Below are 14582 nucleotides of genomic sequence, written 5' to 3'. Positions count from 1 at the left end.
GCATGTATGAGCCACTGGGCCAAACTCCTCACCACTGTTACTAGTAGAGGCCTCTTTGTGACAGGACTGAAGCTTCATGGATCCAGTGATCCAGTCTGCTTCAAACCAGGACTTAATAACATGAAACTCTGCATCCCAAAAAATACCATGGGTAGGACATTCTGCTCTCCACAAAGCCCTAAAGCTCCACATATAGACTGTCAGCCGAATCCACCGATATTGACAGGTTTTCTGACCCTTTAAAGGGGTGGTTCACCCATTTTTTTATTTTCTGTATGAGCTATACTTACCTTTCTAGGCGTCTTCTCCATTGGCTTCTGTTTCCAGTTCTGGCACTGAGCGGCGCTATCCTGCACGCTCAGTGCCAGTCACATGACCCCCTGGAGCTGTGGCCGCCGGCATCCTCTGACGTCCCGGCATTTCCGGGCTCTCAAACAAGACGGGTACGTCACAGGATGCCGGCGCCACTCAGATTGAGTGACAGGGCTGTGGGCGGTGACTACCGCACGTCACAGCCCAGCATCGAGGGGAGGAGCCGGAGGACGTCACTGTGGAGCCGCGTCCTGCAGAGAGGCTGAGACACGGGGCGCCAGGGTGCAGTACAGGGGGGTCTTTAGCTGAATCCCCCCCTGCACGTAAGTATGTGCTCACACTGTCCACCCGCCCGCTCTGCTGCGATGTCAGGAGAGCGGCCGGTGTCGGACAGTGTGATCATCTGCTCCTCCCAGCAGCAAGACACTGGCAGGCATGTCACCGCTGTGCTCTGCCATCTGTCCTGCTGCATGGGACCAACTGTCTGCACTCTGTCACCTGCACCACAAGTCAGAGTGGAGACAGTTGGTGACAGAGCACCTCTGCCCCCCCCCCCTGTTCTTTCCCCACTCTCTTCTCTCCCCCCACTCTTCTCCCCCTCCCCTCTTCCCCCTCTTCTCTGCCCCCCTCTTATCCCTCTCTCCCCTCTTATCCCTCTCTCCCCTCCCCTCTCTTTTCCCTCGCTCTCTTCCCCCCTCGCTCTCTTTTCCTCCCCCCTGCGCTCTCTTTTCCTCACCCCTCGCTCGCTTTTCCTCCCCCCTCGCTCGCTTTTCCTCCCCCCTCGCTCTCTTTTCCTCCCCCCTCGCTCTCTTTTCCTCCCCCCTCGCTCTCTTTTCCTCCCCCCTCGCTCTCTTTTCCTCCCCCCTGCGCTCTCTTTTCCTCCCCCCTGCGCTCTCTTTTCCTCCCCCCTGCGCTCTCTTTTCCTCCCCCCTGCGCTCTCTTTTCCTCACCCCTGCGCTCTCTTTTCCTCACCCCTGCGCTCTCTTTTCCTCACCCCTCGCTCTCTTTTCCTCCCCCCTCGCTCTCTTTTCCTCCCCCCTCGCTCTCTTTTCCTCCCCCCTCGCTCTCTTTTCCTCCCCCCTCGCTCTCTTTTCCTCCCCCCTCGCTCTCTTTTCCTCCCCTCGCTCTCTTTTCCTCACCCCTGCGCTCTCTTTTCCTCACCCCTGCGCTCTCTTTTCCTCACCCCGCGCTCTCTTTTCCTCACCCCTCGCTCTCTTTTCCTCACCCCTCGCTCTCTTTTCCTCCCCCCTCGCTCTCTTTTCCTCACCCCTCGCTCTCTTTTCCTCACCCCTCGCTCTCTTTTCCTCCCCCCTCGCTCTCTTTTCCTCCCCCCTCGCTCTCTTTTCCTCCCCCCTCGCTCTCTTTTCCTCCCCCCTCGCTCTCTTTTCCTCCCCCCTCGCTCTCTTTTCCTCCCCCCTCGCTCTCTTTTCCTCCCCCCTCGCTCTCTTTTCCTCCCCCCTCGCTCTCTTTTCCTCCCCCCTCGCTCTCTTTTCCTCCCCCCTCGCTCTCTTTTCCTCCCCCCTCGCTCTCTTTTCCTCCCCCCTCGCTCTCTTTTCCTCCCCCCTCGCTCTCTTTTCCTCCCCCCTCGCTCTCTTTTCCTCCCCCCTCGCTCTCTTTTCCTCCCCCCTCGCTCTCTTTTCCTCCCCCCTCGCTCTCTTTTCCTCCCCCCTCGCTCTCTTTTCCTCACCCCGCGCTCTCTTTTCCTCACCCCGCGCTCTCTTTTCCTCACCCCGCGCTCTCTTTTCCTCACCCCGCGCTCTCTTTTCCTCACCCCGCGCTCTCTTTTCCTCACCCCTGCGCTCTCTTTTCCTCACCCCTGCGCTCTCTTTTCCTCACCCCTGCGCTCTCTTTTCCTCACCCCTGCGCTCTCTTTTCCTCACCCCTGCGCTCTCTTTTCCTCACCCCTGCGCTCTCTTTTCCTCACCCCTGCGCTCTCTTTTCCTCACCCCTGCGCTCTCTTTTCCTCACCCCTCGCTCTCTTTTCCTCCCCCCTCGCTCTCTTTTCCTCCCCCCTGCGCTCTCTTTTCCTCCCCCCTGCGCTCTCTTTTCCTCCCCCTGCGCTCTCTTTTCCTCCCCCCTGCGCTCTCTTTTCCTCCCCCCTGCGCTCTCTTTTCCTCCCCCCTCGCTCTCTTTTCCTCACCCCTCGCTCTCTTTTCCTCACCCCTCGCTCTCTTTTCCTCACCCCTCGCTCTCTTTTCCTCACCCCTCGCTCTCTTTTCCTCACCCCTCGCTCTCTTTTCCTCACCCCTCGCTCTCTTTTCCTCACCCCTCGCTCTCTTTTCCTCACCCCTCGCTCTCTTTTCCTCACCCCTCGCTCTCTTCTCCCCCCGCTCGCTCTCTTCTCCCCCCCGCTCGCTCTCTTCTCCCCCCCGCTCGCTCTCTTCTCCCCCCGCTCGCTCTCTTCTCCCCCCCCCGCTCGCTCTCTTCTCCCCCCCGCTCGCTCTCTTCTCCCCCCCGCTCGCTCTCTTCTCCCCCCCGCTCGCTCTCTTCTCCCCCCCGCTCGCTCTCTTCTCCCCCCCGCTCGCTCGCTTTCCCCCCCCCCCGCTCGCTCGCTTTCTTCCCCCCCCCCCTTCCCCCTCGCTCGCTCTCTTTTCCCTCGCTCTCTCCTGGCATGGTCAGTACAGAAATCTCTCCATCGTGGAGGGGTGAGAGGGAGTAATAAACATGGAGTCCCTACTGTGTCTGTGTATTTATTTCTAATAAAGTATTTTTCTCTGTGTGGTCTTTTTTTTTTTAACCCTTTATTGGAGATTCTTAATGGCCAGGTCAACCTTGGCCTGACATTTAGAATCTCGGGCTTTATACCAGCGGGTAAAACATAGCTGGTATTAACCCCTTATTACCCAGCGTGCCACCTGCCACCAGGGCCACTGGAAGAGTTGGATACAGCGCCAGAAGATGGCGCTTCTATAAAAGCGCCATTTTCTGGGGCGGCTGTGGACTGCAATTCGCAGCGGGGGGCCCAGAAAGTTTGGGCACCCTTCACTGCGGATTCCAATCCCCAGCTGCCTAGTTGTACCTGGCTGGACTCAAAAATTCGGCGAAGCCCATGTCATTTTTTTTTTAATTATTTCATGAAATTCATGAAATAAAAAAAAAAAAAAGGGCTTCTCTATATTTTTGGTTCCCAGCCGGGTACAACTAAGCAGCTGGGGGTTGGGGGCAGCCCGTAGCTGCCTGCTGTACCTGGCTAGCATACAAAAATATGGCGAAGCCCACGTCATTTTCTTAAAAACATTTTCAGGGAAAAACCTTTATAAAAAAAAAAAATGCTTCCCTGCATTTCTATTGCCAGTGAAAGTAACACCAAGCAGCGGGGGCTAGCAGCCAGTAGCTGCTTTGGTTACCCTTAGCAACAGAAAATGCAGCGGGAGCCCACAAACAATGTGATTTTGTTTTTTTTTATTTTTAATTAATTTTTTTTTTAAAAAAACGGCATGGGCTTCGCCCATCGAGCACCAGAGCATTTTACTGCTCAATTCATCCCAAGTAATCAGATGACTCCAGTGTCGGCCGATTACTTGTTCTGTGTCCCCCTGCATCCATCGCAGCGTGTACGGGCTGTGAGGTCAGCGGAGTGGAGACAGTGACATGCTCTGCTCTGACACATAGTGTGCTGCATGTCACTATCTTTCTCCACTCTGGCACTTGTAGTGCAGGTGACCGGATGCTGCATGTCACGTTTTTGCCGCGATTTGGTGCCTTTTTTGCTGCGTTTTTGCTCACTGCGTTTTTAATCAGTGCACAATGCCATTAAAGATTGTTGATGAAAAAAATAAAAAAGGTCTGATGTCATTTCCTTATTCAAAATGTTCATTGTATGCAGGAGAGCAGACAGCAGCTGCAGAACTACAAGGCTCAGCATCCTCCATCCAGGACTGTATGCAGTTTTTTACCCAAAAAGAAAAAAAAAATGACGTGGGCTTCGCCATATTTTTGTATGCTAGCCGGGTACAGCAGGCAGGTACGGGCTGCCCCCAACCCCCAGCTGCCTAGTTGTACTCGGCTGGGAACCAAAAATATAGAGAAGCCCTTTTTTTTTTTTTAATTATTTCATGAATTTCATGAAATAATTTAAAAAAAAAATGACGTGAGCTTCGCCTAATTTTGGTGTCCAGCCGGGTACAACTAGGCAGCTGGGGATTGGAATCCACAGTGAAGGGTGCCCATGCTTTCTGGGCACCCCCACTGCGAATTGCAGTCCGCAGCCACCCCAGAAAATGGCGCTTTCATAGAAGCGCCATCTTCTGGCGCTGTATCCAACTCTTCCAGCTGCCCTGATGCCGGGTGGCTAGCCGGGTAATAATGGAGTTAGGACTAGCTGTATATTATCAGCTAGCCCTAAGCCCGAAATTCATGGTGTCACGCCAATATTAGACATGGCCACCATGAATTTCTAGTAATGATAAGAAAAAAAAAAAAACACAACACACAGAAAAAATATTTTTATTAGAAATAAAACACAACACAATTAGTGACTCCATCTTTATTGAAATAAACCCCCCTCCGCAGTAATCCTGGGTCAGGGTCCCGCGCCGTCCAATCCGGATCCAATATCATCTGATCGGTTTGCTGGAAGGAAGGCAAAGCGATCAGATGATGTGTCAGGATAAAGGATGTGAATCACATCATACATCAGCTGATTGTATAAAAGCCGATTATACAATCAGCTGATGCATCAGTGCAAAAAAAAAAAAAAAATAAATAAATACTCACGTCTGTGCTGATGACCGGCAGCTCCTGGAGCGGAGTCTGATCCTGGCCCATCACTGCAGGAGCGGCCGGCTATCAGCTGATGAAGTCCCCTGACGGCAGGATCAGCTGATAGCCGGCCGGGCAAGAAAAAGCCGGCGAGACTACGATCAGCTGATGCGTCAGGTGACTGCATCAGGTGATCCACGGCCAGGTCCTGCAAGCTTCGTGCATGCACCGGGGAGACTGCACACAGCCGAAGCGGCGGTACCGAGACAGGGGCTGGAAGCAAGCATGGCACCCGGACCCTGCAGACAGGTGAGTATGACATACACACTCACATACACACTCACTCACACACTGTATATACACACACACACTGTATATACGCACACACACTGTATATACGCACACACACACTGTATATACACGCACACACACACTGTATATACACGCGCACACTGTATATACACACACACACTGTATATACACACACACACTGTATATACGCACACACACACTGTATATACACGCGCACACACTTTCTTCCCCTGGCTGTGCAGAGCTGCTGTATCTGTGATTTCTCTGAGTGCACATCCACTGGGAAGAGGCAGGGAGGAGGGTTTGGGTGGGAGCAGAGTGGGTGTATTAGACACAATGGGTGTGTTAGATAAGCCAGACACCGCCCTAAAGCCACAAAGAATTCTGGGACTTGTAGGAACTGAACACAGGAAGTCAGAGGAGAGATTAACCCCATCAGAGCTGGAGCCAGCAATGACCGTGTGCTGCTAGTGCACAATGAAAGGTAATTTTGCTGAAAAAACATAATAGATGTGTTGAGGGGCACATATTAGCAAGATTTATCAGAAAAAAAAAATCAGTTTTGGTAACTGGACAACTTCTTTAATGTATATGGAGGTTCCAATTGTCTTTTGACAAATGTCATGAAACAGAAGGATCCCGCATATCCGATTTCGGAACTAAGACCATGCCCGAGGAGTCTGTCACCCGCTCAACAATAGCAGAAGGAGCGCTCGTTGTATGGGTGCGATTGAGGAGATGGCTGTTGGGCGAATGGTAGCTATAGGCCGAAATAGATATCTAAAGTGTATGGGGTGGGGGCGTGGCCTGGCAATGGAGGAGTGAGGACGCTGGTCTCCCTTGTTCCCGTGCCTGGAGAGGCCCTAGACCCCTTATTGAGACACATACCCGGCTCTAAAATAGCCAATGCCGGCTAAGAGAAGAAGCAATAGCGGCAGGTCAAAGACAGAGCACCGGACACCGGCTCCTACACGCATAACGAGGTTTCTACGGAGCTCCGCCGGACCAGGCCAAGTATCAGCATCAACTAAAATGGCGGCCGCAACACTCCGGGAGGCTTCCCCGCTACCCTGCAACATGGAGGAGGGCGGCTGCATCACACAGCTTCAGCCGCCCGGGATCCCCCTGACGGCAACAATGCCGGGAAAGCAGAGCAACGGCAATCATCAGCGCGGCCTGGAAGACGCGCAGCACATGGAGGCCCCCTCCTCTCACCTCATGGCGGCAGCCGCAGCGTCAGGAACCCAATCCCTTCACCCGAGGGAGCAGTCTGAAGGGGGACAGCAGACAAGGCAGGACGCTGAAGACCAGGCTGGGGGTAAGACACAGAGGAGATCCTTAATAATGCAGCCAGTCCCTCTCATACCGGCAGCAGGGAAAGCGCCCTTGGGAAACAAGCAGCATGGATACAATACTATCCCTGATATGATGCCCCCTGCACGAGAAACAACGGAGAGTTACAAGGAGGCAATGCTCAGCGTGGAGCAGCTGAGGGTTGGGAGCCTTGGTAATGATTCACATATTACAGATATACACAAACAAGTGAGGCAGGGGCTCCCTGGGAATGCACTGGACTCTCTGGGGGATTCTTATATAAATGAGTCTCTTTCATCACCTGAAAGGGGAAAGATACCAGATGCCTTCAGATCCCCTCCACACAGTCCAGGTGATGGAGACAATGGGGAGAGGGGACAAGAGATATGCGTCTGGGATGACCTTAAGGCTCGTATAAGAGCTATCCCAACCAGAGAAGAAATGGAGGAGTACATCACTAGAATGGAGGCTTCATACAAAGCAGAGTCTTCGTCCATGAGAGGAGAAATGCAGCAGTTAAACGTACGCATGACAACTTCTGAAACTTGCGCAACCTCTATGTCTGCACAGCTTTCCCAACAGTCACAGACCCTAGCTACGCAAGCCATCCAAATAGAACACTTGACAGATCTGCTGGATGACTTGGAGAACAGGGGCAGACGTAATAACATCAGGATAAGGGGTATCCCCGAGTCAGTAGCCCCTCAAGACCTGGAGGCATCCTTAAGGCGACTCTTTAACTCCATTCTAGATCTACCACGGGACTCCTGTTTAGAACTGGACAGAGCGCATCGATCACTGGGCCCCAAACCAACAGAGAATGCTAACCCTCGGGACGTAATTTGTAGAGTACATAACTACAAAAAGAAAGAGGAAATCCTGGCCAAAGCCAGGCAAAAGGACTCTGTTATGTTCAAGAATATACCAATCCAGCTACTACCGGATCTGTCAAGGCACACTCTGCAGAAGCGTAGGGTCCTGAGACCTCTTCTGGACACTCTAAGACAGAGGGGAATTCTGTATTCTTGGGGATTCCCCTTTAAACTGCAGGTCCGACGTGGGGGACGCCTACATGTGCTACATTCTCTATTGGATCTTCCGTCCTTCTGTGCAGCCCTTGGAGTACCTGTCGTCCATATTCCAGACAAGGAGTGGCCACGTGGCCACAGTTTCCCTGGAGAGCCTATCAACAACCCTTTCCCGCAACGAGAGAATACTCGCAGGAAAAATCGGGGCCCACAGCGAAGGAAAGATGCAGAGATGACACCGCCGGACCGTGATGGGGAATGAGATCTTCCCATTCTTTACTGCCTTAGATATATAGCTAAATACTGATCTTACGGGACAGACTAACGTTAAGTCAGAGATTGTTTTAGTCGAAATTTGAGCCATTAATTAGAGGAACATAATAACCATTTTTATGTCCTGCCGGTCAAATGTTAAATGTTATGTGAATTGCAAAGATGACTGGGGTGGGGGTATGTCGTCACTACATATTGATATAGATAGTAATGCTTCATATTTGGGGGTCTGGGGCCGACCCGGGGGGGGACGGGCCTCTATTGAAAGTCTACTTCCCGTCGGGGTTCTACACACTGCGGGCAGGTGTAGGGTATACTGACCCCACGATCGTTTGCCTGATACTATTGTTGAGGGCCTCTCTTTTTTTTTCTTCCTCTTTTTCCTCTTCTTTTTCTCTCCTTCCTATTCCTTTTTTTTCCTTCTTTTTTCCCCTTTTTCCCTTTTCTCCTTTCCTCCCTTCTTTCTTCCCATCTATAACTAGTTCTCTTTTTATCGCTAACCCTACTTGGTAGCGGTACTACCCTTCCTTTTCTTTCTCCCTACACACATCACCACCCATCTTCCCCCCCCCCCCCTTTTTTTTTTTTTTTTTTTTTTTTTTTTTTTCTTCCTTTCTCTCCCTTGCCCCTTCCTGATAACAATAACTCCCTGTTCACTGGGGGACCTGTAGACGGGGAAATGGAGGCTCTTAGATTATGTTCACTCAATGTACGGGGATTCAATATCCCTCAGAAGCGCTCGCAGGTTCTTTACTCCATGCACAAACAGAGGACACAAATCCTCCTATTGCAGGAGACGCACTTTAAAACCGGCAATATACCAGCATTAAAGATAGATTCTACCCCGTGTGGTACCACAGTACTAACCCAGAGGCTAAGTCTAAAGGAGTGTCAGTAGCAATACATAAACAGCTTGCACATACGGTCATTGACACACGCATAGATAGCCAAGGTAGATACGTGTTCCTCAAACTGAGGGTCTTTAATACGGTGTTTAGCACTGCAAATTGGTATCTTCCAAACAATAACCAGGTTTCTACGTGCAGATCTCTCTTGAAGACACTGGCGGACTTCGCAGAGGGGACGCTGCTTATTGGTGGGGACTTTAATTTTACCCTAAATCCAGCAGTAGACTCCTCCTCTGGGAGGGGCCCAGGTCGGCAACGCGAGATGGGTTCTTTGAGGCGGGACCTCCACGCCCTCCAACTGATAGACATCTGGCGCATTCTGAATCCACAGGGTAAGGACTATACTTACTTCTCTCCTCCACATAACACATACACTAGAATTGACTTCTTTCTGGTGGGACAGCGAGCACTTTCTTGGCAACCAATAGCTAAAATTGGAGACATATTTTGGTCTGACCATGCCCCAATCTACCTCTCCCTACAGATTCCCCCCATCACCCAGCGCCCATGGACATGGAGGCTAAATAGCAATCTTCTCAAAGATAACATATGCCAGAAAGAGTTGCAGGACACAATAGAGTCCTTCGTTCAGGTACATAAAGGAGATCCAACATCTCCTCCGGTCCAGTGGGAAACATTAAAATGCGTCCTGAGGGGAGTGCTGATTAAGCATGGCTCCAGACTTAAAAAAGAAAGGACAGAGGAGGGAAACGGATTATTGCAGCAGATTCACCGATTGGAGCTTAGGCATAAGCAGACGCTCGCCCCTACGGACATGGCGGACCTTATTCAAAAGCGAGCCGCACTTAAGAACCTTCTGGACCGGAGGTATTTGTATCAGAGAGAATGTATGAAGCGATTCTATTATGAAGCAGCAGATAAATGCGGACGCCCACTGGCACGCCTGCTGCATCCCAGGGCTGCCGTTTCATACATTTCATATATTAAGACGCAGAGAGATGGGAACACACACGATCCAGGGGAGATCCTTGAAATCTTCAAATCATATTATGACAAGTTATATAACATCAAGGGTCAGTTCGCGGACCTCGCCCCTACGGAGTTAGGGGAAAAAATGAGAAAATATGTAAGAGATACTGCCCTTCCCCCTCTGGATGTCTTGCTTGCTGGGGCTTTGGAGGAGGACATTTCGGAAACAGAGATCGGTGCCGCTATTCGACACACCCCCCTCTGGTAAATGTCCGGGACCGGATGGATTCACCCCGGCTTTTTATAAGCTGTTCGAAGCGCAGTTGGCCCCAATTATGGCCAGAACATTCAATTCTTTAGATGGAGAGGTCGGATTTGCTCCTCAGACCCTTGAGGCACACATTAGTGTAATCCCCAAACCCGGGAAGGACCCAGCACATGCGGCAAATTATCGACCCATATCTCTGCTGAACATTGATATCAAACTCTTCTCTAAGATATTGGCAGATAGATTAGCGCCCCTGCTGCCTTCAAGTATACATACGGATCAGGTGGGTTTTGTCAAAGGCCGTGAAGCCAGGGATAATACCATCAAGACTGGTCTTCTGGTGGCGAAAGCCAAGCTTGAAGCAATCCCCATGGGCTTATTGTCCATCGATGCAGAAAAGGCCTTTGACAGGGTCCACTGGGGATTTATGAGAGCAGCTCTAGACCAATTGGGATTGGGTCCAAAGTTCCTACAAAAATTTTTCGCGCTATACTCTGGTCCGACTGCCCGGGTCCGGATAAATGGTATGCTGTCCTCCTCCATTGCCATACAGAATGGGACCAGACAGGGGTGCCCTTTGTCCGTGCCCTTTGTCCCCCCTGCTATACGTAATTGTTATGGAGCATTTGGCGAATGCCATTAGGAAAAACGATGATATCCAAGGGATAAGATGTGGTTCAGTCCATCATAAAGCGGCATTGTACGCAGATGATTTACTATTATACGTCAGCCAACCTCATACTTCCCTACCATCATTGATGAAGGAACTTGAACGATTTGGCCACTTAAGCAATTTTAAGGTCAATTTTTCTAAGTCGGAGGCCTTGAATATTTCATTGCCCCAGTCAGAGGTTGGTCAGATTGCTTCCAATTTCCCGTTCAAGTGGAAACCTGAGGTGGTGAAATATCTGGGGGTATATATTCCGGCAGATTTATCAAAATTATATACGCTCAACTATCAAACCCTGCTAAATCGAACTATTAAAAATCTTTCATCCTATAATGGACTGAGACTATCGTGGTTCGGTAGGATGAATGTAGTTAAGATGGATATTTTACCTCGCTTTTTATAAATTTACCAAACTGTCCCTATAATACCTCCAGGGGGGTTTTTTCAGAGCCTACGCTCAGCTTTGGTGCGCTTTGTGTGGGGGGGGGGGGAGAAGGCCCCGGATTGGGTTACGCTCCTTGACTCGCCTGAAGGGGGAGGGGGGGAGCTGGACTCCCTGATTTTAAGACATACTTCCAAGCCTCAGCTATGGTCCGAGTGCTGGATTGGACTTTCCAGAACAAAAATAAACAATGGGTACAGATGGAACAGACAGATATTCCAGTCCCTCTGGGACACCTCCCCTGGATACCATTATCTGACAGTTCCATGATAGGTCCGGCACCGAAATACACAAAGGACACCCTCAAAGTTTGGCATACAGTATCAAGCAAATTTGCTTCACTAGACACTCTAGGCCCCCTGTCTCCTCTTTTTTCTTGCCCTTCTTTCCGCCCTGGTTATCGGAAGAGCGCTTTTCTCGGATGGAGGGCGGTGGAGGACACCCGAGTCGGGGACATTCTCGTGGATGGCAAGCTGCCTGACTTTCAGGATATCAGATTGCGACCCATGGGTGGAGGAGCGCAGTGGTTTGAGTACACACAGCTGAAGTCGTTTATCGCTACACGGGAGGCAGAGGGCCTGATCCGCAGAACTCTTACTCCAATGGAGGAACTGTTCAGAAGGGGGGACTCCCCAGATCATGCTATCTCCCTCATATATAAGGCCCTCATCAGACATGGTGAAGCCGAAAAGATAAACTACCAGCTGGCTTGGGAACGGGATCTGGGGGAGACCTTTTCACGGGAGGAGTGGGCGAAAGGTTTCCTATTCAGCCACAAAATGTCACTCGCATGCTCAGCTCAGGAGAAAAATTATAAAATATTAACACGGTGGTATCAATACCCATCGAAGCTCCATGCAATCTTCCCACAGGTCTCCCAGGTGTGTTGGAGATGTAACAAAGAGACGGGCACCATGATACATATCTGGTGGGAGTGCCAGCTGATAAAACCTTTTTGGAAGAAGGTATTTGATAATTACCGCCTCATAACTGGGAGACAGGTGGTGAGTTCTCCTAAAATTGCCCTACTTTCCATTTTACCGCATTCGATATCATATCACAAAAAAGACATCCTGAGATTCTGCATAACAGCCGCCCGCTCGGTAATACCAAGACACTGGAAAACGACCACAACTCCTCCAATCACAGAATGGTATGCGGAAATGTCCGATATCTATAGAATGGAGGAATTGTCGGCAGACATCTCTGGACATGGAGACAAGTTCTGTACGACTTGGAGTGAGTGGATGTCTTTCCATGAATCCACTGATTTTCACAAGCTATTTTAATGGACCCGAAATATGGTGGCAAAGTGACACTTGCACATATAGGAAGGTCTTGAGAGAAAAGAAGGGGCTTCGACCCGTCTCGCGTCCGCAGGTTCCCCAAATGAATGACTTCCTTTCCTCCCCCTCTTACCCCCCCCCCTCTTACCCCTTCCACTTTGATTTCTCTTCTCTCTCTCTAGTATATTTCTCGCTGTTCTCCATTCATTCTTTTTCTTTGTCTTTTTGTAGTCATAAATCTTTCTGATTGTTACTAATAGAATAATAATCCATAAGGTATTTTGTCCTAGTGACCCAAGACGACCAAATATAGGTGTTCTCGGATATATTCCTAACTTTGCTTGAATTCTTACAAATGAGGTCACGGGGATCCTTTGTGAGGTCCGGAATAGACAGAGGGAGATGTGTCTTGGGACACAAAAGGACATAACTTAACAGTTTGTGACATTTTTTTGTATTGAAAATTTGAAAATTGTAATTGTTTTCAATATAAGTTCATGGTGATTATTGTAATTTTTTGAAATATACCTAATAAAATAGATTGAACATAAAGTGTATGGGGTGGAGTGAGCCTTAATTCTCAGCTATAAAGTTTTATTGCTCCATGTAAAATGTATACAAAAAGGCCGAAATTAGGTTGTAAACATCAGGTGATTGGTAGGTGCATATGATATACATTTACCTAATTGAGCCTGACCACAGTCAACAAAACAGAAATGTATTCATTTGTTTGGCCACTACTTTTTATCGATTGCCTATCCTTGCTAAAGGCCAACAATATTGGATCTGTGGGAGTGCAACACCCCTGCCAATCAGTTACCAGCATCAGCTAGTAACTGGGTACTACAGATCCACTCCATAGTGGTGCTGCAGTACCTGCCACGGACACTGTAGTTTTGATAGAGCTGCTGTGTTCTGAGAGCCTCCGTCCGCCAGCTCTAGCAGCTGATTGGCGGGGTGCAGGTTTTGCATCCCCCATTGATCAGATGTTGATTCCCTATAGTAAGGATAAGCAATCAATAAAAAAAAAAATGGTAGTCCCCAACCTGTTTAAATAGAAACCAATGATTCAACCTCTTTCGATGGCTGTGGTTAGGCTCCATTAGGTAAATGTAGGCGCACCTACCAATTACCTGATGTTTACAACCTACTTTAGACCTTTTTGCTACATTTTACTTGGAGCAGTTAAACCATAGATCTGAGAAGTTTGGCTCCCACCACCCCATACACTAGAGATCTATAGGCCAAAATAGATCGCAATTATTCCTGATCCCTTTTGCCCCTTGATCAGACTTGATCCCCTGGTTTTCAGTTGACTTTCAGATGAGCATATTATAGATCTGTGTGCTGTCCATAGGCAGAACGGAGACATACAGACAGCACACATAATGCAAGTCAATGTGCGTTTGCTGATCTGATCAGACTTTGCTATTGAAGTCACTAGGAGCATTGAAAGAAAAAAAAATACACATGGAAACTGTCTCTTTGGGATCCATATATTTTTTATTTTTATTTTTACAGCTAATGAGCAATTCTTAGCATAGAAACTTTTACTTGGCCTGTTATGTTATTTCAAATTGGGGATGTATAAAACCGAGATCATCCAGATAATGTATGGATGTTAACAATGTAGGTAGATATCATGCGAAGGGCAACCAGGCACTACCACCCAGAAAAAGGGAGCACTCTCTGGTGGGTTTTTTTTTTTTGTGATTGGAAACCTTTTTACAAAAATGGAAAACTCCTTTTTAAAAGGAATCTGCCAGCAGGATTTGATATGTAATCTCAGAGACAGCATTATTGGTAGACATAGATCCGGATTTCAGTAATTTAACACTGGCCTGTGTGTTAATTCAATAAATTCAGTATTTTAATCAGAGGGAGATGATCAGTACAGGTCTAATTGTCATATAGTCATCTTGTTTTGTGTAACACTGCCCCAACCACTGACAGCTTTTTGATTATGCACAGTGTACCCAGTAATGTGTCAATCGGGGGTGTAAGTGGCATTATATGGTGCTCAACATTCAGCGAATTGGTAGTTTTGCAACTGAGAAAATGGGGATTTTATCAAAAAGACAGCATGCAGACCAATAAGCGGTATATCACTGGCGTCAGGGGCTCTGTCCTTACAGCAT

At 49.1% G+C, this 14582-nt stretch overlaps 1 protein-coding gene across 1 annotated transcript in view; it reads left to right on the top strand.

Moving 5' to 3' along the window:
* TFCP2 (transcription factor CP2) overlaps nucleotides 1-14582 on the top strand; it is a 139935-nt gene that overhangs the window by 34853 nt on the left and 90500 nt on the right. The gene's annotated exons all lie outside the window — the stretch shown is intronic.

The sequence above is a fragment of the Anomaloglossus baeobatrachus genome, chromosome 2, assembly GCF_048569485.1.
Source record: "Anomaloglossus baeobatrachus isolate aAnoBae1 chromosome 2, aAnoBae1.hap1, whole genome shotgun sequence".
Taxonomy (NCBI): domain Eukaryota; kingdom Metazoa; phylum Chordata; class Amphibia; order Anura; family Aromobatidae; genus Anomaloglossus; species Anomaloglossus baeobatrachus.
Note: the sequence above shows the minus strand (reverse complement) of the source record. Positions and strands in the feature narration are given on the sequence as shown.